Below are 24,721 nucleotides of genomic sequence, written 5' to 3'. Positions count from 1 at the left end.
GATATTATATCCGGTAATAATTTGATGGGTAATCTGATTAGGAATTTATAAGCTATCAACACAAACACATTGCATTGGAATCTGAGGTTTTTATAGAAAAAAGTAAATCTTTTTCAAAACACCATATTTCCATTCCCTTTCAACAAAGCGAAAAGCCAGGAAAAGGAGAAGGGTCAATAGGTCGGCATAGATAGAACTCAGGACCTCGCGAAAATGAGTTCAGCCAAATCCAGGAAGCTTTTAAAGAATTATACAAGCTAAGTGAGCAAATACGCAAATCGAAGCTAACTGCCACCGTTACAGCCAGAATCGATATACGATCGACGGTAATCCTTTGATGGGTAATGGGGGTAGGAATTTAAAAGCTGTTAGCACAAGAATCCGCTCCAGACAAAGGGCCCGATAATCCACCGCCCGCCGCCGTAGCCACGCGCGATCTGTGTAATTAATCGTTCCTTATACTACGAATTGTTTTAATGGATTTGTAAACTCGGTGAACGTCTTTGTAAGCACTTGAGAGAAAAACTCAGTATTAACCTCCATGGAAGGAGTTGAAATCAATTTATTCAAGTTTCCATACTCGAAGAGTCATTTGTAGTGATATATGTTTGAGCAGCAAAAGATGAAGAGTGTGCGTAAAGGGATAAATTAGTCTCCAAAAAGTATATTTTTTTTCGTACAGTTTGTGGTTCTTTTTTTTAACAAGACCTCAAGACAGTTTTGGTCCTGTCAATGCATAAATTTAAGCAATGTAATCATCTTTTACAGTGATGTATTTATTGAAGCCGTGATTGCCCAGTGGATGCTACCTCTGCCTTCGATTGGGAGGGCGTAATATTGAATCCGGTCCAGGTATTGTATTAAAAATAAAATAAATTAAATATGACATTGTATCAAAGGGTGAAGAAAAAACATTGTGAGGAAACCTGCATACCAGAGAATTTTCTTAATTCTCTACAACGTGATGATCTACGACTATTAGCCTAAACCAAGCCTAACGAGTCAACAATGAACCAAATTTGGGTTGTTAATTATTGATCGTTTTAGAGGCAAACATCATCACCAACTTCATCATGCACCAACCCACAATAGAGAAGCGTGGTGGGTTCAGTATCGTGAAACTTAATACGCAGATAGTTGAATTTTTCAAAATGTCTTTATACACAATATCGAATTTATTACTCTTGTTTGTTTTCATGTTGTTGTTAACACAAACGTTAAACTTCAAATGTCTGTTAAACTTTAACCGAGTTACGATAACTAATGGTTCAAATTACCTGTGATGTTATCTGACCTAATAATTAGCAACGTCGGCTAAGGATTGTAAATCACAGATAACACGCACTTTTCCTAAAGTTCCCATCTACGAAAAAACAAACAAAGTCGTGTTTTATAGTTAGGTGCAACCCGTAAACTACGTTACACACAAGGCAATGAGGAAATGGATCAACAAAGTGTGACATTGTGTGACTAAGAGTGTAGACTAAGAGCTTAAGATAGACCAAGAGCTTACCTCATTGTAAGACTGAAAATTTGTCAGCTCCTAGAATAGCGGATATCCCCAAGGAATAAAAAATTACCTTACCTAATGTAACCTTTACCACATACTTATTCCTTCATAAATTGACTAGCTGACCCAACAAATGTTGTTTTGCCTTAGCCTTATTAAAAATAGATAACTCTAATATTCATATACTGGTAAAAGAATTATATAAATTGAGTCAGTGGTTCCAAACATTAACCCATAAAAAACCATTTATTAGCTTACAAACATACAAACATTACCTGAAGTATAGATTGTAAGAGCTGCATAGGTAAGAATCGAAGGCGAGGTCATATCTACTGGTCTATCGCGGCTCTATGCATAGGTTTTATGTGCATTGTAATAATAATTTTGTGGTGTGCAATAATTACATCACTATTGATCAATTAGAAACCACAACGAGCGGTACAAAACGGTTTTAGTGTTAAATAGAGATGACAAATTTCTATTTCATTATAGACCGCAATGCTATGATAAATTGTATCAATTACGGTAACATGTGTTACGTAACCGATACCGCATGTTCTAGCTAAAAAAGGAATAACTACTACATTATAATGGTTTTAGAATCTCCTTTTTAATGTCCCCAAGACTGTGATGGACCTGCCAATGCATAGCTTTAAGCAATGTGTTAAAAAACATTTACTTAGTCAAAGTTACTACACCATTGATGAATTCGTTAATGATAAAGATGCTTGGACGCCATTGGACCAGCTTCCACCTTTAACACAGAAGTAAAACTATAAGAAATTGTAATGCTGTCATCAATTGTAAATTATAATACCTCTCTCTCCGCGTCGTGTTCCTCATTACTGAGGGTCGTGACCCCTATCACACATTCATAACTTTTTTCCGCACGATGTCACGCCATGCGGCTCGGCTTTTCGCGACTTGTAGAGCATCGTGTACTTTTGTATCGAGAGTGGTGCGGATTTGATCTGACCAACGCATCGGGCTACGTCCCCGAGGTCTCTTTCCTTCCACTTTGCCAGTGATAACAAGTTTCTCTAGGTTATCTCCTTCTCTCCTGGCAATGTGACCGAAGTACTCAAGAATCCTCTGAAGACAGGCGGTGGAAAGTCTTTTCGAGATGTTGAGTTGTTTCAACACCGATACATTGGTCCTATGCACTGTCCACGGAATACGGAGCATTCTTCGCCAGCACCACATCTCAAAGGCATCTATGCGATGCCGATCAGCTGATTTGATAGTCCATGTCTCAGCTGCATATGTGAATATTGGAAAGATTAGAGTCCGGACAAGACGCATTTTTGTGTTTAAGGAGATGTTCCTGTCTTTCCAAATTTTATGCAGTTGAGACATGGCACTTTTGGCCATCCCAATTCTTCTGCGAATTTCCATCTCACATGATCCTGTGTTTGTTATATTGGAACCCAGATATATGAAATTTTGAACTATTTCAAGATTCAAAGAGCCAGTGAGTTGTAATTTATTGGCGCGATCAACAACCATTAATTTTGTTTTCGATTTGTTTATGGAGAGACCCATTTCTTCGCTTACACGTGCCATTCTGTTCAATAAAGATGTCATCTCTCCCTCCGATGCTGCTAAGAGAGTTGTGTCATCAGCGTAGCGTAAATTGGTTAACTTTGCTCCACCAATGCTGATGCCACCATCCCAGTCTTCGAGAGTTCGTCTCATTATATACTCTCCATATATATTGAACAGAATAGGAGAAAGCACACAACCCTGCCTAACACCTTTGCAGAACTTGAAAGTGTTGGATGTAACCTCATCTATTCTTACAATTCCTGTGCTACTGCTGTACAGGTTTATGAGCAGTGTTACTAGATGTTGTGGCACTCCCAGGTCTGCAAGCACTCCCCACAAACAACTCCAGTTAACGCAATCGAAAGCTTTGCTATAATCAACAAAGCACATAATCATTGGCGTATTGAATTCGTATGCTTTCTCGATTAGCTGTCGCACATTTAAAATTTGTTCTCGGGTGCCTTTGCCTTTGACGAAACCAGCTTGTTCCTGAGGAATTTGCCAATCTAGGTAATGACGAATGCGGTTGTTAATAATATACAATAGTACTTTGCTGGCATGGGAGATTAGTGACAAAGTACGATAGTGATCACATTTCCGTGTCGAGCCTTTTTTGTGCAGAGGAACTACGACTGACATAGCCCAATCATTTGGCCATTCACCTTTTTGCCAAATTAAGTCGCAAATCATTTGCAGCATATCGATACCGGTTTCCCCTAGAGCTTTCAATGCCTCAGCTGTAATGTTGTCTGACCCAGGAGCTTTTTTCATCTTAAGCTTGTTTAACGCAGCAATGATCTCTGATCGGAGGATTGATGGTTCTAACTCCAAGTTGTTACAGTTAGTGTGATGTGTTGTTTCTGGATCACTGGAATCATTGTACAGATTTTCGCAATAACTACGCCACCTTTCAGCTATTGCGTCAAGCTCAAGTAAAAGTTGACCCTCGGAGTCTTCCACGACCCACGTTTTTGGTTTGAACTGCCTAGACAAGAGGTGAACCTTCTGAAACAGGTCCGATGTTTCAAGTTTTAGAGAGTGACGTTCAATTTTGCGGCAGATGTCTTGAATAAATTGGTTTTTATCGTCTCGACAACTTTTCAGGATGTCCTTACATATATTCGCATAATCGTCCATCACTACTGGGTTCTGAAGTCCTTTCAGTTTAATTTCTTTTCTCTTGTCTATTAGTTTCCAGGTGCTATGCGTTAGCCATTGTTGCTTTCTAGGTTTAGCTACTCTAGACTTTGCGATATTTCTAAGGGTGTCCGTTATACAAGTCTTGAGATGTTCCCAAAGTGAATTAGCATTCGAATGCAATGGAGGATTATCCTTTAGTTTGTTTTATATTATAATACCTATTGTATGATTTTTTTAAAAGAGCAACTGTTGAGTTTCTTGCCGGTATCTTCTCAGCAGAACCTGCCTTCCGAACCGGTGGTACAATCTTTACAAATAGTCAACTGACGTATCAAAAGTGCTTGTAATCTGAGCCTACTTAAAATAAATTAATTTTAATTTTTTTTTGAAATTTTGGAATGACTGGTGACTGCAGAGAACAGTTAATATCCCACTTCTGACACCAAAATGGTCGGTGTTGTCCAAAATTGCTACACGAAATAATCCTGCGATAAGCTTAATAGCTCCCAGGGTAGGAAATGTCGAAAGATTATGGAATCGCTATGGATTTGAGAGATTGTGGTAAGGCCTCAGTTCTCATTACTCCTATCACAACAACAAGCTAAGTCCAACCACACTACTACAAAGTGATTTGGTGGGCTTAGGGAGATAATGCTTAATCTATACTAATCTATACCAATATTATAAAGCTGACGAGTTTGTTTGTTTGCTTGTTTGAACGCGAACAAACAAGCAAACAAACGCACTCTCTCAGGAACTTCTGGTCCGATTTGAAAAATTATTTCTTTGTTAGATAGCCCATTTATCGAGGAGGGCTATAGGCTATATATATTATCCCTGTATTCCTACGGGAACGGGAACCACGCGGGTAAAACCTAACGGCGTCAGCTAGTTTTATAGAAATTGTAATGATCATGATAATTGCGAGTGCAGAGTTCTAATTAGTACTTTATCGCATTCTTACGGAAATGGGAACTATGTGGGTGAAACCACGGGGAGTCTGCCAGTTGGCCGGTGGGCACCCTACCGGCAAAAACGTACCGCCAAGCGATTTAGCGTTCCGGTACGACGCCGTGTAAAAACCGAAAAAGGGGTGTGGATTTTCATCTACCTTCGAACAAGTTAGCCCGCTTCCATCTTAGACTGCATCACCACTTACCATCGTGTGAGATTGTAGACAAGGGCTAACATGTAAAGAATAAATGAAATGAAAAAAAGTTGGTCATAATTATGCAAAGTCACGAGCAACACCTAGTTAAGAGCGCGATCACTTCAACTTCAATACAACAGGACGGGAACTGAACTAACAATCACTTGAATTCAAGGACTATTGAACGTTCTGTTTTCTAGCCGTAGGGTAAACTTCTTTCAATAACAAATGACTGGTATTGAAAGAAGTTTTTCTCCCACTGATTCTCGAATAAAGGGCAATTTATAAGTCATTCAACCCATATTCGGCTCACTGCTGAGCCTTAGAGGAGACTCGTTTTTAGAGGAGACTCGTCCTCTAAGAATGAGAGGGGTTAGGTCAATAGTCCACCACGCTGGCCCAATGCGGATTGGCAGACTTCACACACGTAGAGAATTAAGAAAATTCTCTTGTAAGCAGGTTTCCTCACGATGGTTGTTCAGCACCGTTTGAGACACGTGATATTGAATTTCTTAAAATGCTTACAATTGAAACGTTGTAGGTGCATGCTCATGTAATAATTATTATTATGATTGTATATTATTATTATATGTCTAATAAATATCATTATCTGATTTATATTATCATTTGTATAATGATTCAGTAAATATAGTTTTTGGCAATGAATATTAGTAATTATTATTTGTGACTAGTGAAGGCCCGCTGCTTTGCCCGTGTGGAAACCCTTTTAAAACTTATAAAAAAGAATTATTCTGTCATACATGATTGTAGCTTAACTGTTAACTTTATCTGTTAACGTTAGCTCTCAAAAGGAATATTTTCCCGTTTTTGCCTATTGGTCGTAGCGCAGTTTATAAAGCCCATAACATACCTCGATAAATGGACTATCGAACGCAAAAATGTTGTAAGTTACTGAGATTAAAGCGTTCAAACAAACTAACTCTTCGGCTTTAAAATATCGCAGTTCGAAACAGCAATGCTGCCAAACAAGAGTCACGGTTCGTTCACTAGTGTAAAACATAACAAGCATAGTAAAATACGTGTCTACGAATCAAACTTACAAGCACTCGTCGAAGCCCTTAACAAACTTCAGACGTTAATGGCATTCATTCTATTGTTTTATAAACATGGTGATGTCGAACATTTTTAACCGACTTCAAAAAAAAGGTAGTTTCTCAATTAGATGGTATATATTTTTTTCAATATCAACTTATTTCAAAGAATGGAGAAGGTTCTCATATCGACGCGTATGTTTTTTTATGTTTGTTACCTCATAAATTTGTCATTTATTAACCAATTTTGGAAAATCTTTTTTGTTTGTAAGAGTATACAGATTTCAATTTAATTTTCATGAAAAAGTCATTTTGCATTAAAATCCAAATAATTGAAATACGTCTTTGAAGTCGGTTCCATTTTTATGTAAAAAATATTATATTTGTCAGCGTATTTTGACGACCCCGAGGAGGATTCCCGAATAGGAAACGGGATATGGAGCTAAGACCCAGCACTGCTAAAATATTTATTTAATGAATATAAACCGACCAATGGCCTAACCTTGATAACCCAGTGGATATGACCTCTGTTTTACATTCGGAGGCCGGACTTTCAAGTCCGGTCCGGGGCATGCACCTCTAACTTTTCAGATGTGCATTTTAAGGAGTTAAATATTACTTGTCTCAAACAGTCAAGGAAAAACATCGTGAGGAGACCTGCATAACTGAGGATTTTCTTAATTCTCTACGTGTGTGAAGTCTGCCAATCGCATCGGGCTAGCCTGGTGGAATTCTAGAAAGAGACTCATGCTCAATAGCGAGCCGAAAACGGGTTTCTAATGATGAATGGCATAACGTGTTCTCCGAGGATAGGGGTGTGTTGCTGTTTGCAACCAACTTTCCAACTCCGAGCTAAGATTTTTAACTGAAGATTTCTTGGAAGAAAGCAATACTTAGAGAATTCCAGTGCCACCCACGACCCGATTTCTTATCTACTATTACTATTTGTATAGTAATATCTCTTTTGAAAATAAACATCAATAAATATTTTTCCCTGTCTTTTCTGAACACGCGGTCCTGGGTTCAAATCCTGTGTCTAGCTATGAGATACTAAATTTTTCTTTCCTGTAAGAAATTTTCAGTAAAAAATTCTCAGATGAAAGCACGAAATTGGGAAGTTTGTGGTGTTATACCCTCATGCCACGCTTATTATCATTAACAAATAATAGTGGTCATTAACCAATAAGACATTATCACCCTGAGCTCACCAACTCGCATTGGAGCAGCGTGGTGGTTTTAAGCCTCATATCGCCTCTCCTATATAAGGCCTGGCCCTGTGGAGGCCCATCAAAATAAGCAGATAATGATGATTATAACAGAAGAGTTATTCATTTAGTCAACTTACATTTGATCAAAGAAAAAAGTATCCTACTTTGATAACTACTAGAAATTTTGTATGAATATTTGTTACTCTTTAACGCCTTTTTTGGATTGGATTGGATTAACACATAGGACACTTTTCATCCCGGAAAAATTCGTGATTCCCGCGGGATTTGTGAAAAACTGTATTCCACGCGGACAAAGTCGCGGGCGAGCTAGTACAAGTATAATACAGCGTAACGTACAACATCAAACTCACATAATGAAGAACTGATCTCACCCGGTGCTACCCGAGGCGGTAAAAAGTTCTCCCAACAAAGTTACCGAGGCATTCTGCGCTACACAACCAGTGAACGTAACGGGGAACTTAGGGCAAGTGTACGCAAGCTAAACTTTTACTTAGCTTTCATTTAAAATTATTAAAAATACACAAACTCCATCGTTGTACGAGTAGGTACATTGAAGACACCGGAATATCAAATTAAGGTTTGAAACTTGAATTATCCATACCAAATCTTCCTTCACTCCTATTTGCGTGCTTTTATAAAGCTTGATATATGGACTATCCAACTCATAAGATGTTTTTAGTTATTGAGATTAAAACGTTCAAACAAACTAACTCTGCAGCTTTATAATATACGTATAGATAGACCGCGGTCTGAAATACAGCAATGCTGCTAAGCAAGAGCCGGGTCGTTTACTAGTCTATATCTTTACTAATATTATTAAGAGTTTGTGTTATTATCCCTACAATAATCTCTGGATCTACTTAACTAATTTTGAAAATTCTTGTACCACTAGAAAGTCACGTTATACATACCAAACTTACTCGTACTAATAGAAAAGTAAGTTTGTTTTTCTGTTACCTTTTCACGGTTAAACTGAAGAAACGATTTTGATGAAATTTATGTTTTGTTGCAAAAATACAAATGATGAAGAAGCAGGAGTTGAAAGAACCTAACAGTAAGAGAGATTGAAAATGAAAAATTGCGGTGTAAATAGGGTTTGGCAAGTCTGTAAATTTTCAAACTATACTTACGGTAATTTGTACATTGACTAAAATGTAATGGGGTTAAAAAGATGATGAAGGCTTGTACTGATTTTCTCGCGGAATAATTCGAAGGTGTAGTACCTACACAATCTACACAATAACTAAATAACTGTCTGAACAGGAGGTAAACAAGGTTACAGGGTCAAGGCCTTTTAATAAAAAGGCCAATCTATATTAATGTAAACCGTATTAATTGTACGTTTAAATAATAGCTTTTCAATATCTTATTTTGTTCAATCGTAAAGATGTTAGATCACATGATCTAATTACAAGAATCAACCATAATAATTGTTTAATTGTTATAGTGCAAATAACTTTAACTGGCATATTTACATATTCATACACATTCCTTGATTAATGTCTTTGAAATGAGATGCCGAAACACGAGACCTCACACATAAAATTAATTAAAAACTACATCAAGCGTCTATTCATAGGCAAAATAAAAAAAACAATATGTAAATGTGTTGGCGAGCCTTGTAAAAAATACGTATATTAAGTTGATGCTCTGAGTATATCAATAAAATCTGTTAACGCCAATGTGCAAATTATAATATATAATGATTTATTTATTTTGTTATCATCCGCGAAAAGCCGACGAACCCATGCGACAACGTCGCCCAGGTCCGACAAAATACTCTCTACGTACGTTTCACCCCGAAACCGGAGCATCCTCAGGAGATGTTGACTCTACAACGTGCAATTGCAAAGTCAAATTTTAATAACAAAATAAATACAACCGTTATAATGTAAATTCAAGTTATATAATAAACATTATCTTACAACTTGATTTTTAGATTACAGGCATGTTTCAACAACTATACGGGTATTATAATAATTCTCTCAAACTTTAAATTATTTCATCCAATTTTGTACAGTTATTGTGAATTTATCACGTTAGTTAATAATGTCTCCGAAAATTTCAAAAATGCTCACATTATGTAAACACACCCAAAATATTAATTCAATTTATGAAAACCCTAGAATTAATGAATTTATGTTATGTCATGTTTCAAAAGCGTAGCACTTCTACGCTTCTACGCCAGAGTAACTTTTACATTTTATCTAAAAATAAAAAGCTCCAACCTAAATAAATCGTCTGGGATCTTATGTACAGTTCCCCGACCGTGTTCTCCACACACAGAATTACATTTTTTCAGAGATGATTAATCGACGTCACTTACCGTTTTTCAGGTTTCAAAAAATTACACCCGCTCATACATATTTAACGGTTAACATCAATCAAAAACACAGTTACTGACATGCAGTTACATTTTGCAGTTACGCTAAAAATATACAAACAGTCCACAAAAACATTACGAGTGTAAGTTCGATTCGCGGTCGGTATTCGCGATACGTTCGTCAGGGTGACCGAAAACGCGACAGCCCCCCACGACGATCGCCTATCGACTGACAGGAGTGAAGATCCAAAACACGTTTCAGAACCAAGCTGCAGTGTCCACTGCGCATGCTCAGTGCAACCGGCCTTCCTCTCACAACATCTTAAAACAGGCCACTTTAAACCGAGTCCCAATTAAGCAATTTGCACCGCTATTACATGATCGTTAAGGGCTATTTAAACTTCCCCGAAATATTTGGACGTCATTGTTATTACCTTTCAGTATGTAGTGCCGTAAAGAAAGTTCGGTAGCACATGTCGGCCGGAACTGACTGAGTTTGTGTTTGACCCTTGTTTTAGCTTATTATGCAAAGTGTTCCCAGATGGGCTTTATTTTCGCTCGTCCTTTGAATATCTGTGTTCCAACTAAGAGCCGGGCATTCATTAATACAGAATGATTCTGTAGGATGCTATCATCATTATCAACCCATATTCATCCAAGTCGAATTAGTTTTCAAGAAAATCACAGTCATACAAACACACTCATTCATAGAAGTCGAATACAGAAGAACAAAAGTAGCTTTTTGACGGTGATTATCAAAAAAGACGCTTTTTTAACGTCCGTTAAAAAAACTCTCGTGCGAATGAGGCCTAAAAAGTCCTTTTTGATCGACGACGCTTTTCGCGAAAAATAACAATACAAATCCGATCGAACCAATACATGTAATATTTCCCAGTTCGTTAGTAGTGAAAAACCAGTCTCCGGTTAAAAACATAATATCATTAAACTCATTTTATTAATCCGACCACGATAACTTAATTAGTTAACAGGATTTTAGTTAATATTACTGCATTTCAAATAATATTTTATTTAATACTCTATAATCTTCTTATATGCGTCGCAAACGTAATTAATATTGAAATTATCGAGTTAATACATTCATGAGTGTGCATTTGATGCATTTGTATGATTTCAATACAAATCCATTGAATACACAATTTTTTTTAATAATGATATTAACTTTTTTTTTTTATTACAGTTGTCGTTTCAGATTCAAACATCATAACGCCTCCGTCATACTTTCAAACACTTATAGTTATCATTTGATTTTGATAAAAAATAGCTTTGTTTTTTTTAATTTAATAACTCTTTACATAATAATATACATTATTGTCTGTGATAAGCCTTTAATAACGCATTTTAGTAAATTTTACAGATCAGAATAATTTAATTTTAATATATATTTTTTTTGATTATATGATTTTTTCATTGTATTTCCAAGGTTCTATTTATAAATTAGTGTGTATATTTCAGAAGGTCGTTCAGTTTTTAATAAACAAGAGATAAGATAAGAACAAATAGCGAAGATCCTAGGTTTTAACGTTACTTTTATTATAGACGAAAGTAATTGTCGATCTTTCGTTTGCGACTAAACAAAAATTCCAATTCAAATGAATTCCAATCGGGTTTTAAATTGAAAGGAATAAAGTTTCAGAAATAAAATCCTCGAATTAGCATTTCCATTAAGTTATGGGCAGTTAAATGAATTGAAAGGCAAAAAACAATCTCCAAGTCGGCGGTGTAAGCGTCGTTTAGCAGTTAACACAATTAAAAAATGCAAATGGCCTATTCCCAACCGAAGTTTATGAAACGAGGGGTCGAGTGCCATCCGCGCTGAGGTATTTTAATCATGGATTTCGAGGGGCCAGGATATAGGGGGCCGGCATATAGGGGGTCAGGGTAGAGGCGATAGATATTCATTGCAATAAATAGCGTGCGATTTTTTTTCGAATGTTAGGTAAACTATGCTATAAAGGGTAATTTATTATACAAGTAGACGCCCATGACCTCGCATACGTTAAACTCAATTTCATTTTCTTAAATCGTTATCCGTACTCTGTTACCTTTATGCGGCTAAACTACCGTAACGATTTAAATGAAATTGGTAGAAGGTGTAGGTTCGAATCCGGTCCGGAGCATGCACCTCCAACTTTGCAGTTACGTGCATTTTAAGAAATAAATATCAAGTGTCTCAAACGGTGAAGAAAAACATCGTGAGGAAACCTGCATACCAGAGAATATTCTTAATTTTCAGCGTGTGTGAAGTCTCTGACTGAAGAGACTTGAGCTCAGCAGTGAGCCGAATATGGGTTGATAATGATAATGATGAAAACTTTGGATCAGAACCTACGCCACTTTTTATCCCGGAATCCATTGTTCCTGCGGGATTTATAAAAATAGAGATTCGCGTGAACAGAGTTGTGGGCGTCCGTTAATAGGGATAAGATAAACAGCGTAGCTTAACGTTTAAAATAGAATGAAATCTCGCTTGCGTTATTTATAATACAAAATAGAATCACGCTATAAGAGCATAAAATCAGAGCCCTTATTGCAGTGTAAGATGGCTAAAAGTTACGTGCCATGCTGCATTGACAAGCTCATCACTAAGAGCCCCGGATGGATTCGAACTAGTTTTATATACTCCGACTTTAGAGTGCCCAAACAACCGGCGGTCAGAATTCTTGAATAAATCACCTCCTCACTATCACATTTCTTGTTCATTCGTTCTGCCTTCTACGCTGACCAGATTAAACAGTCAAGCTTGGTCGAAGCTTTTCACTATAAATCAACAATCATCATTGTCTGAAACAACAATCCGAACAATAACGGTTGATTCAATATTAAATTTTAATTTAATTATTATGCTTAAAATAAGAATGGATTAAAAGATTTACCTGGTACACAAAGAACGGCTAGATATTGTAATATTGTTGAAATATGATATTTTAAAGCAACAAACAAAAGTGGCCCATTTCATAGGTCCGATCATTACGTATTCAAACTAAGAGGATTTGCTCAGCGTATGTAGCGAGGGCATGAAATATTAAGCAGATAGGCACCATATCTCGCCGGCGGCCGAATGCGCCCTCCGGGAGGGTTCTGCCAGATCGTATGCACTCGTTTTTAAATAATAAATTGAGTTATGTCGGATGGGATTCTTAAGAGACTGCATAATAAATTGGCGTTTTGAATTTTAATTCGTTTCTACGAATGTGTGTGTACAGTCTATTAGATGATAAATTTAATATTTTATAACTTTGTATACAGTTCTGGAATACAAAAAGCTGTTGCCTGATTTTGCCACACCTTAGTAATTAAAAAGAAATATGAAAGTTTGTTGTCCCATGCTTATACTGATACCACGGATACGAGTAAGCATAGTAGGCAATTATGAATATTCGGTTGTGATAGTATAGTATAGTGCCTCCGATTCCGGAGGATGTGGGTTCGAATCCTGTCCAGGGCATGCACCTCCAACTTTTCAGTTGTGTGCATTTTAAGAAATTAAATATCACGTGTCTCAAACGGTGGAGAAAATACATCGTGAGGAAACCTGCATACCAGAGAATTTACTTAATTCTCTGCGTATGTGAAGTCTGGCAATCTGCATTGGGCTTGCGTGGTGGATTATTGACCTAATCCCTCTTATTCTTAGAGAAGACTCGAGCTCAGCAGTGAGCTAAATATGGGTTGATAATGATGAAGTTTCGAGAGTCCAGACAAGAGTATTTTCGAGTTTAACATGGATTTGTTTATATTTCCTACAATATATCATGAGAAACCAATACTCATGTCTTGAGTCGCACATACACTAAGGTTCATGGCGAAAGACACTAGAGGAATTTAAAGTAGTAAGTTGAATTGACGGCCTCCGTGGCGCCTGCACGGTGAATTTACAAGACTGAGGTCCTGGGTTATATCTCCGGCTGGGCAGATTGAGATTTCCTTAATTGGCCCAGGTATAGGCTGGAGGTGGGTTTCGGTAGGAGCTAGTTACCACCCTACCGGCAACAACGAACCGCCAAGCATTTTAGCGTTCCAGTACGATGTCGTGTAGAAACCGAAAGGGGTGTGGGTTTTCATCTTCCTCTTAACAATTTATCCCGCTTCTATCTTAGATTCCATCATCATTTACCAACCATACCAGATGAGATTAATCAAGGACTTACCACAGAATAAAGATCATACAGAATGAGTCTGACAAGCAGCGTGGTGACGCCAATGAAACACATAAAATAAAAACGAACTTCACGCGTCTCCTTGACATCCGCATATAAAACTTTGTTCATAATTTGTATTTCAAAATTCAACACTAACAATAATAACGTAAGTTAATAATCAATATTTACCAATAAAAAAATATTTCATGTTATTTTTTTAGTTATTGTGAACAGTTTTTAAAATAATTAAAAACATTAGACGCCATTTTTCTTTAATAATATTAAAATTATTGAAGCGTTGCCACGAAGTGATTGGCCACTGGAGACATGATTCCTCATATTATGCTGAAAAATAATTATGCTAAAAAGCCTATGTAAGGAGCATGGGCTATATAAAAAATCCTCGTTCATAAAATTAAGAAGATCTGACTGTCACAGGCTTTCGTTTTTCGATAACAAGAAAAATTCTGTTTCTGGTATTATATAACCAGTAATATTATATTCTCATTAATTTCATGTTCATTGCTTCTTATTACAATGGGACCTACTGTACTACATCGAAAAAAGCGCTTTCATCATCATCATCATATCAGCCGATGGACGTCCACTGCGAGACATAGGCCTTTTGTAGGGACTTCCAAACATCACGATACTGAGCCACCTGCATCCAGCGAATCCCTGCGACTCGCTTGATGTCGTCAGTCCACCTGGTGGAGGGTCGGCCAACACTGCGCTTACTAGTGCGGGGTCGCCATTCTAGCACTTTGGGACCCCAACGTCCATCGGCTCTTCGAACTATGTGCCCCGCCCATTGCCACTTCAGCTTCGCAACTCGTTGAGCTATGTCGGTGACTTTGGTTCTACTGCGGATCTCCTCATTTCTGATTCGATCACGCAGAGATACTCCTAACATAGCTCGTTCCATCGCCCGCTGTGTGACTCTGAGCCTTCTTATGAGGCCCATAGTTAGCGACCAAGTCTCGGAACCATAGGTCATCACTGGCAACACGCACTGTTCGAAGACTTTTGTCTTCAGGCACTGAGGAATTTCGGACGAAAAGATGTCGCGAAGTTTCCCGAATGCAGCCCAGCCGAAAGAAAGCGCTTTATCGTGCTTATATCATAAATTTTAAGATCCGAGAATACAATAGAAAATACTTCAAAAATAACATAACATTAACACTGTTTACGTACCATTTTAACCTTTATCGAAATCACTTTAAGAACTAAAATTGCTCCCACTTTTGTAACACTTCAGCAATTGGTAAAGGGAAATATAGCTTCTAAGAAGATCTTCATATTCATGAAGTCAACAACGTTAAGTGACTCGAGTTCGGCTGACGTACAGTTTATTTTGTCTGTCTATTTTCCTAGAAACTCAACTGATGTATTGTTATTGTAATGGGATGGATGTACTCTGTACAGCAACTGTGCGATATACTTAAAAGAGGTTGTTTATTAAAGTTTTAGCGAACGGTCATTAAAATAAACTAAACTGTTACCTACTTGAAAAAATCAATACTAAAGAAATTGATATTTTAGAATTTAAACCATCGTGAGTGTTATTCATATTAATTCATTTCGATACAAACGATGTTTTGATCGTGCCGCGTTGCAAGAACCAGCTCATGATTATAGACCCCGTATGGGTTTGAAACTAGTCGGGAATATTCGGACGTTGTATCCCGTGAGTTTTAGCCGTGTTTTATAATTTAATAATAATTAAAAAAAAAACAGCGCAAAAAACATACCTAAATTTTAAAACTCATCTTATAAAGAAACTAAACAGAAAAAAGCGTTATTAAGTACTTATGGATAATAGAATCGAATAACTTTAAATCGTTATCGATCTTAAATGGCTATTTAAAATCCTAAATGGTCGTGGTTGGTGTCAAACTGGTGGGGCATTCAAGACAATAATCACGTAAGTTTAGCCATGTTTATATTTAATTGTTAAGTAATCTATTGTAATTCTAGCAATCTCGCAACTGAGACGAATCGAACGACAACTCATTCGTTGAAATCCGTCATACGGTTTCCACTATAAAGCGAAAAGAAAACCTCACTGTCTCGCAGACAACATCATTAAATTATCTCTCCCAAAAACGAAACGAAAGCATTTGGAAAGACAATCAAGCCAGCAGTAACACTGCTCGCAATCAATTCACGTGCGCGCCGCGGCGAGGCAGTTTGTTCAAACGATTTCTATCAAGTTTCCACACCATAACCGTCCCTAGAGCGCCATTGATTGCGGAGATTCGACCGAATTTGCATTTTATAATTAAAGAATTAGACTCGCCTTAACTGAAGGATGTTTTATTTACTTTGTCGCGTCGTCTTACATTCAAATGGGCGTCTCGTGTTTAAGTAACGGTACCTACGCCTTTAGTGATGCAAATTTGGAATTATTCACTTTAGTTCCCTTTACCTTTAGGATAAAACTTTGCGAGTGCCTAAAGAGAAGTTTTCTTTTCTGTTATATTTTTTTATTATTCCTTTTTGGAAGGAATATTTAATGTTACGTGTGCTTTCCAAAGATCGACGGCTCCTTTTAAGTGAAAAGAATCTTTCCCGAGCCCTCAACAGACCGTTAAGTAATTCACTTTACTTCAATTTACCTTTCACTTTTACAAACAAAACTTTGTGAATATCCGAAGATTGAATACTTTTTAATATTTTGCCGGTAATGTTATGAACGTCTCGATTATCTATATATAAGAGGATAACAATATACAAGGCTAATATGTAAAACGAAGTCATGTTTCACCAATTACTCGTATATCTCCAAAATCACTATACGAACATGAATGAACTTAGTTGTTTGTTATAGCGGCAACAGAAATACATACTATGTGAAAATTTTAATTGTCTAACTATCACGGTTTATGAGATACAGCCTATGACAGACGGAAAGACTGACGAACAGCAGTCTTACGGCATTCGTCCACACATCGGACGCGTTCCATCAAACGTATTAGCTACTGCACGTTTATAAGTAAAAATATCTTAATATTGTAACGAAGTTTCATTCTTGTCTTTATGATAAAACTAGCTGACGCCGACTTTTTCCGCTGATTTTTTCACCCGCGTGGAATTGGAAAATTGGAATATGGGGATAATATATAGCCTGTAGCCTTCCTCGATAAATGGGCTATCTAACACTGAAAGAATTTTTCAAATCGGACCAGTGGTTCCTGAGAGATCAAACAAACTCTTCAGCTTTATAATATTAGTATAGATATTATATTAAAATAACACTGTTCCTTAAAGAAGAATTAAGAATATTATAATATGAATGTTTATAAGTAATTCAAATAGTCCCAGACTCCATTAGTCTCTCAACATTATAAAAAGTTACATCAAAGTAGACCTATTTATAATAGCTTTTTCTTCAAAGTGTGTATATTGTAATGAGCTTTAAGAAGAAAAGCTTTTCCTATAATTTAATGAGCTAAGAGACCCTTCACAAAAGATCCACGGATTTAAATTATTTACGATCCCACGAGGTTGTCAGTTTATTTTTGGAAATAAGTCCCTTCGACCCTACACTTGGAGTACACAGTTTGTACAGTCGCGAGGGAACGGTACAAATTTGTAGAAGCCCTTTACATGTTTATATGGATTACGTGTTAAACTTTGTACCATTTTAGCAATATATGCTACAATCATGCCTTATAGTATGTCACAGCACCGTAAGTATAGTGAAACAAGTTAGCCAAATCTTCATCCGTAATTTTTTAAAGTTCCAATGCGAAAAAAATTGTTTCTCTTTCTCGTTACAAAAGTGCACAGCGTATTTAACTGTTGCACTGTATGCCGAGAGAGCCGTGATAGCCCAGTGAATATAACCTCTGCCTCCGATTCCGTAGGGTGTGAGATTGAACCCGGTCTGGGGCATGCAGGAAGGGGAATGTAAATATTGGTCATAAAACATATGACAAATATTCTTTAAAAAAAGCTTTTTCTACTAATTCGAGGGGAACGGAAATATTACTTAAAATTACATAAAATTCAAAGTCTATTTGTCTCTATTTGTAGTGACTAGTGACTCTACCATCGGTTCGGCAGAATCTGCTGAGAAGAACTTTCATGAAATACAATAGTTGCTCTTTACATGAACAATTAATGTCGCTTTAAGAGTTGTAAAGGGATCTTGTAATGTTAATTATAAATTTGACTAGCCGTTATCGTTATGTAACATGTGCATCTACCTGAATCAGACCAATAGATGAGTTTAAGCTTCATTCATAACTATGGGCCTCTTAAGAAGGCTCAGAGTCACACAGCGGGCGATGGAACGAGCTATGCTCGGAGTATCTCTGCGTGAACGAATCAGGAATAAGGAGATCCGCAGAAGAACCAAAGTCACCGACATAGCTCAACGAGTCGCGAATCTGAAGTGGCAATGGGTGAGGCACATAGTTCGAAGAGCCGATGGACGTTGGGGTCCCAAGGTGTTGGAATGGCAACCCCGCACTAAAAAGCGCAGTGTTGGTAGACCCCACACCAGGTGGACTGACGACGTCAAGCGAATCGCAGGGATTCGCTGGTGATGTTTGGAAGTCCCTACAAAAGGCTTATATCCTGCAGTGGACGTCCATCGGCTGATATGATGATGAAGCTTCATAACCCATAGAAAATTGATTGATATTTAACTTTATTGCCAACGCTCGTTGATTTAATTGCATAGCGCAATAACTCCTCCCGGTAGTATGCAAACGCCGTGGAGAGAATATAATCCGACATTAGCATGTTGGCAGCTAAAATAAGCGCATTGTAATTTCGCTGGAGTCAGTTAAAACAAGCGCCGCAGCGAGCGAGCCGACAACGTAAACACCTTGTTGTTTTGGTGAACTATTTCTTTATATTTTTAACTAGTCGACGCCCAGCATTTTCACCCTCGTAATTCCCATTGTCGAGAGAATACGAGGATAAAATATAGCCTATGACAATTACAAATAACGTGGCCTTCTGGTGGTAAAGGAATTTTCAAAATCGGTTCAGTAAATTCAGAGACCCAACCCCTGTGGTATTGTACCATAAACTTTATCTTTATAGGGATCTATTGGATTTTGGAAATTCTTTTACCACTAGAAAGCCACGAGACGTTTGAATATCATAGAGTATATTCTATCCCCGTATGCTCATGGGAACGGGAACTACGTGGGTGAAACCGCGGGTTGTCGGCTAGTATCAGTTTAACTCTAGGTGGACCGAGGACATCAAGTGAGTTAGGCCGCTGTATATTGGCGACTTGAGACCTCCATCGGTTAAAAATGATAATGATGCATTTTCAATATGTTCTAAGCTAAATAAATAGCATAGAAAATATAATTGCCCAAAGGCAAAACCTTACAATTCTACTATTAAACATTCTACATTTAAGAAATCAGCTAAAATCCCAGTATCAACAAAACAATACAAAATACCGATGAATTGCAATTTGTAATATGAATACACACACCTGTCCCGTGTTGCTATTTTAGCATGTTGCCAAGTTAGCATGTTGCCAAGTTAGCATGTTGCAAAGTTAGCATGTTGCCTGAAAACCTAAACGCAATGTTGTTATCATCCGGACCAGCTAAACCAAACAATGCCCACCCATCTATTGGTCGAGCAAACATTATACATATTAATGCTAATATTTTGCGAACAGCGCTCAAACATGTTAATGTAATTAATTTAATTTTAATCAATTTTGTTTAATTAAATTTTTAATTTTGTTTTTTGTGATTCCGGAGGGTGTGGGTTCGAATACGATCCGAGGCATGCACCTCCAACTTTTCAGTTGTGTGCATTTTAAGTAATTAAATATCACGAGTCTCAAACGGTGCGGGAAAACATCATGAGGAAACCTGCATATCAGAGAATTTTCTTTATTTTCTGGCAAGAGACTCGAGCTCAGCAGTGAGCCGAATATGGGATGATAATGATGATGACGAAATTTTTAATTAGTATAATAGGTTTCAAAGGTCCAGACCCTTAAATAGGGTATTTGACTCGTATCAAATTGAATATACCTAAACAATATTAATTTCGCATAGTACATGGAATAAGGGTCCGAAATATATCAATATTAATTAATAAAAGTTAAGGATTTCTTATAAAACTTAACTTAAAAATCATGTATTAATAGTTAGTATAACCATTTTGTGACGGTTCTATGTTCTTGATGTACTAAACTTCATACTAAATATTAACTAATAATTTTTGTCAAACGCTCCGTTTGTAAGGGATTTGTTATAGTGACGTCATAAAACAGTTGAAATTTAGACCATCATGGCCGGCAAGCGCTTTGGCTTATTTTGTATTGTAAAAACATATTTAAAAAGTAAAATTTTCGTTAATCTCAAAAAAATATAAAAAAAAAATCTCTATTTTCTAAGCATTTTTTAATATTTTCTACGGACATCATGAGAAATCACTTCCCTAGTCACCAGATACATAGCTCCGTGGAAAGCTCTTACGTTTCATAGCATTATTGCAAACTAGATGGCGCTACGGCGGAAAATTTTCAAGATATCGAAGTATTCTCCCGAGTATTATGAATGTGCTCGGCATCAAAATAGTGGCGTTTCATATTGTAATAATTTTCAAACTTCTAAATTATTTTTGAAGGTTTCTTTGTACTCTTTTCAAGTACAAGAACCTATAGAAACTACTATCAATATCAACAACAAGCAACTTCAAAACCTTATTCTCTATAAACGAGACGGGATATGGAGCTTAGATCCACCACGCAGCTCCGATACGGGTTGACGGGTTTAGGGTGATGTTAAATTTTATACGGTCACTATCAAATTTTTATTTTATTTTAGCTTACTTTATTTATTTGTAATCAACAGCGTTACTACAAAGATTACTCGTACAATATGTAGGTACATATTTTACGGAAGTCCTGGGTTCGATCACCAGCTGGGCCGATTGAGGTTTTCTTAATTGTTCCAGGTCCGGCTGGTGGGGGTCTTCGGCCGTGGCTAGTTACCACCCTACCAGTAAGGACGTACCGCCAATTTTTTTATTTTTCTTTTTTGTGTATAAATAAATCTTTTATATACCCGTAAATATACGTACTACATACGTATATAGTGTATTACTATAATTATTAGTATTAGGCCAAAATGCATCACAAGCTGTTATACTTACAGTAAGCTTGTATACCAAAAAGCCTAGATTACTTTACTTATAACATTGAAAAAAATGGGAAATCCGTTCATTATTTGCTCGGCAAATATTTGCATGGGCGCCCTATGCGCTGGCGGGCACGGGGCAACGTTAGCGAGTAACTTACTAAAGTAAACAGGTTGTTATCATACGAGCCAGCGAAAACAAACATCTGCCCTCGCCTGAGCTACCTGCAGGTAAACGGACGGCTACCTTGCATTTTCTGTACTTCTCTATCGATTGCAATAATGACTAGCACGAATAAAAAATATAGTTGCAGTCTTCTTTGTTTCAGTCATTTTTGAAGACAGGAAAGAAGTTATTCTTCCGAAGCAATTCTGAAGAAATTGCTCTAGATTGTTCCATTAAGTCTTCCACGTTGATACATACGTTTTGCCAAGCAATAATTGCTCCTTAAATGTTTCATGTATATTGTATACGCCTGTATGTACGAGTATATCAACGCAACCGCCCGTTCATACATATTTGGTACCACATCCGCGACGCAGCGATGTCCTTCCAATCTTTATACAATTCGATACGATACTTTATAGACACGATTTATCGTAAATTAATGATTTTAAACTTATTTCGTGCTTGTTCATTATGAATGTTATTTAAACAGGTACATACCACGATAAAAAGACGAGATTTTTAATGTCGATATTTCGTACCCAGTTGCATGGATCGTGGTCACGACGGAACTGAAGTTGCGAGATGAGAAGTGAAGTCAGCTGTTAGGGGCAGAATCAATCTACCCTCTTTCTCAATCTTTTTCTTTTTTCAACAACCTCGCTATTTTGGCTGTTTAGGCAAACCACACTCACGACATCGCTTTTGTTATTATGCGTATCGCGGCGCCCTCTTGGTTTGATTTATCGTATTTTGCCGTTTCGAAGGAGTTTGTAACAAACAACACGACACAATCTGATGCATGCTAATCTAAAAGGGATACCTATAACAAAAATAGACAAACCGGCTCTACGCGACAAATATACTGTATCTCTATCCTGTAACGATAATTTTATATGTCTATCATACTATAGACAGGGAGAGATGACGCGAATTAAAAACTCACTTTGTTGAGTTATAAAAACATGGTTACAGAATAACGCTATTATACCAAAATATTCAACATAGGGATCCGTAGAACATTTTGTACAACTGATTACTGTCAAGTAAATTTTTAGTGAGTAGCTTCATCTCGATGAGACAAACAACTTTTTTATTTACGAAAATTCTTGATTCTGGTAGCTAACTGAGTTACCAAGAAATAAAAATTTCTGAGCGTCGGAACGAGATAATGTACCACGCAATTTGTAGAACATTGCGGCTGTTAAGTTGTGTAACTATTCATTAATTAACAGTATAAAAAACATCTGGTTAGTAACAACTTTTGTTATCGTAGCAAATCGTAGCGCTACGAAGTACTACGGAATATGAAATCTACGGAATGGAACAACTCTCTTCTCTAATTTCAAATAACTCTTCCTTCTTTTAACTTGTTATTAAGATAATAAGGATTGTTAATGCTTATCAATAATTTATTTATTTACTACAATACACATATTTTACATACAGGATACAGGTGGCTCAGTATCGTGATGTTTGGAAGTCCCTACAAAAGGCCTATGTCCTGCAGTGGACGTCCATCGGCTGATATGATGATGATGATGATGATCATGATGACATATTTTACATGTATAAAACAACTGTTATTATAGGTACTATAAAGTCAAGTTCAGTTTGAAAATTATCGTAAAAGATCGTGTAGCAAAACAAAATTATCGCAAGGTGTAATCATTCCTACGCATGCAAAATACACACCTATATAGCGAATGCCTTTTAATATTTTAAAGTTCATTTTATTTTATGGGCGCAAATAAAAAGCCGGTCAAGTACGAAACGGACTTACGAGTCGAGGCTCCATTAACCCATTTCCTCGGGTTTTTTCACGCTACAGGAACTATTGTGTACATTTTCTTTTTATTTTTATATTTTATTTCAAACTAGTGAACCGACGGAAAGGTTCCGTTTCTCGATATAGAACTCCCAGTTTGAATTTAGTTTAATTAAAATTATAAAGGTTTTAAATTAATTTGTATTTTTTTAATATCAAGTTTTGTTAATGTAAATTTTCTGTTTTTACTCTTAAGCACCGCTCTAGGAAGATAATATTTCATTCAACAGGCGGCAATCGAACTCAAGGACTCTCGCGCTTAAGTCCAGCCTCATAATTATGAACTTATTGAAACTTTTGAGTTGTTTTACCATCACTTGTATTCTATATAAAGTAAATTGAAAATGTTTAGAAGCTTTCCTTTAATACTTCATTGAATACTAGCGGACGCCCGCGACTTCATCCGCATGAAATTCTGTTTTTCATAAATCCCGCGGGAACCATTACTTTTTCCTTGATAAAAGTAATCATACATCCAGGGAAAGTCCCATTAAATTGATTCAGCCGTTCTAACGATTAGCCTGAACAAATAGGCGGACAGACAAAAATTTTGTGTTTTGGTATCGTGTAAATACGAGTAACTAAATAAGCACTTTGACTGGACTTTTTTGACTTTTTGATTGACTATCGTCGGCCCTTAGACTTCCTTAATCTGACCCTGTTGCAAAATCCGTTTATATTAATGTCTACAAACTCTAAACTACCTCCCTGCCAAATTTCATCTCAATAAGTCATTATTGCTGTTGATGATCATTCTTAGGACCAGAGGACGGTATTTACTGTCAAGCTGTGTTGCGCGGAATATCAAATACGTAAAAAGTTTATTTACTTATTTAAAGGTTCAATATGAAGAAAATTTTACCCTATAAGCTAATAAATAGACTGAATTATTTTAAACATAAAACTTCGACGGTAAAAATGCATGTAAAATAATCACATTTACTTTCTTTCGGTGTTTTTCTAAGCATATTTTATAACGGCGGTTTTAAAAAATAAACTACTGATGCTGTACTTGGGTGGTGGTTTTTTTTAATTGAATAGAGAATCCACGGTTTATTTCGCTATGAAAAAATATATTACTTTATTACTATTTAGTTAGAAAACATGCAGTTCGTCATAAAATCTTCTCCAGATAAGGCTGGGATACATCGGGACTGTTAAAATGTTACTGCCCAGTTTATGTGCCATATAAATAAATAAATTTTGAAACTATAACACTAAAGCCCGCGAAGATTGCGTTATTTACCCGCTGGTGGGATCCAATTATAAACGGGCTTTAAAGGATGAACTATTAAATCCTGAGCCGAAACTTTTTATAGGCGCATTAAATTAGATATCATTTTAGTGGCGGTATAGGATGGACGGGCTTTTACACCGTTTTTATGAGCGCCAGATTATTGGGGATGCACTAAAGTATATAAGCTATTTAACGACATCGAAACTAACTATTTATGTGGGACACGCGATAAAACTTGTTTTACACAAACT

The 24,721-nt window shown here is 36.8% G+C and overlaps 1 protein-coding gene across 1 annotated transcript in view; it reads right to left on the bottom strand.

Annotated features, from left to right (window-relative positions):
* Positions 1-10,165, bottom strand: part of LOC112050562 (protein O-mannosyl-transferase TMTC1-like) — a 172,708-nt gene extending 162,543 nt beyond the window's left edge. The window contains exon 1 of the mRNA XM_052881908.1: positions 9,953-10,165. The gene's annotated coding sequence lies outside the window, so the exon portion shown is untranslated. The remainder of the gene's footprint in view (positions 1-9,952) is intronic.
* Positions 10,166-24,721: the final 14,556 nt, after the last annotated feature.

The sequence above is a fragment of the Bicyclus anynana genome, chromosome 6 (assembly GCF_947172395.1).
Source record: "Bicyclus anynana chromosome 6, ilBicAnyn1.1, whole genome shotgun sequence".
Lineage (NCBI taxonomy): Eukaryota > Metazoa > Arthropoda > Insecta > Lepidoptera > Nymphalidae > Bicyclus > Bicyclus anynana.
The sequence above is the reverse complement of the archived record's forward strand: the minus strand, read 5'-3'. Positions and strand labels throughout refer to the sequence as shown.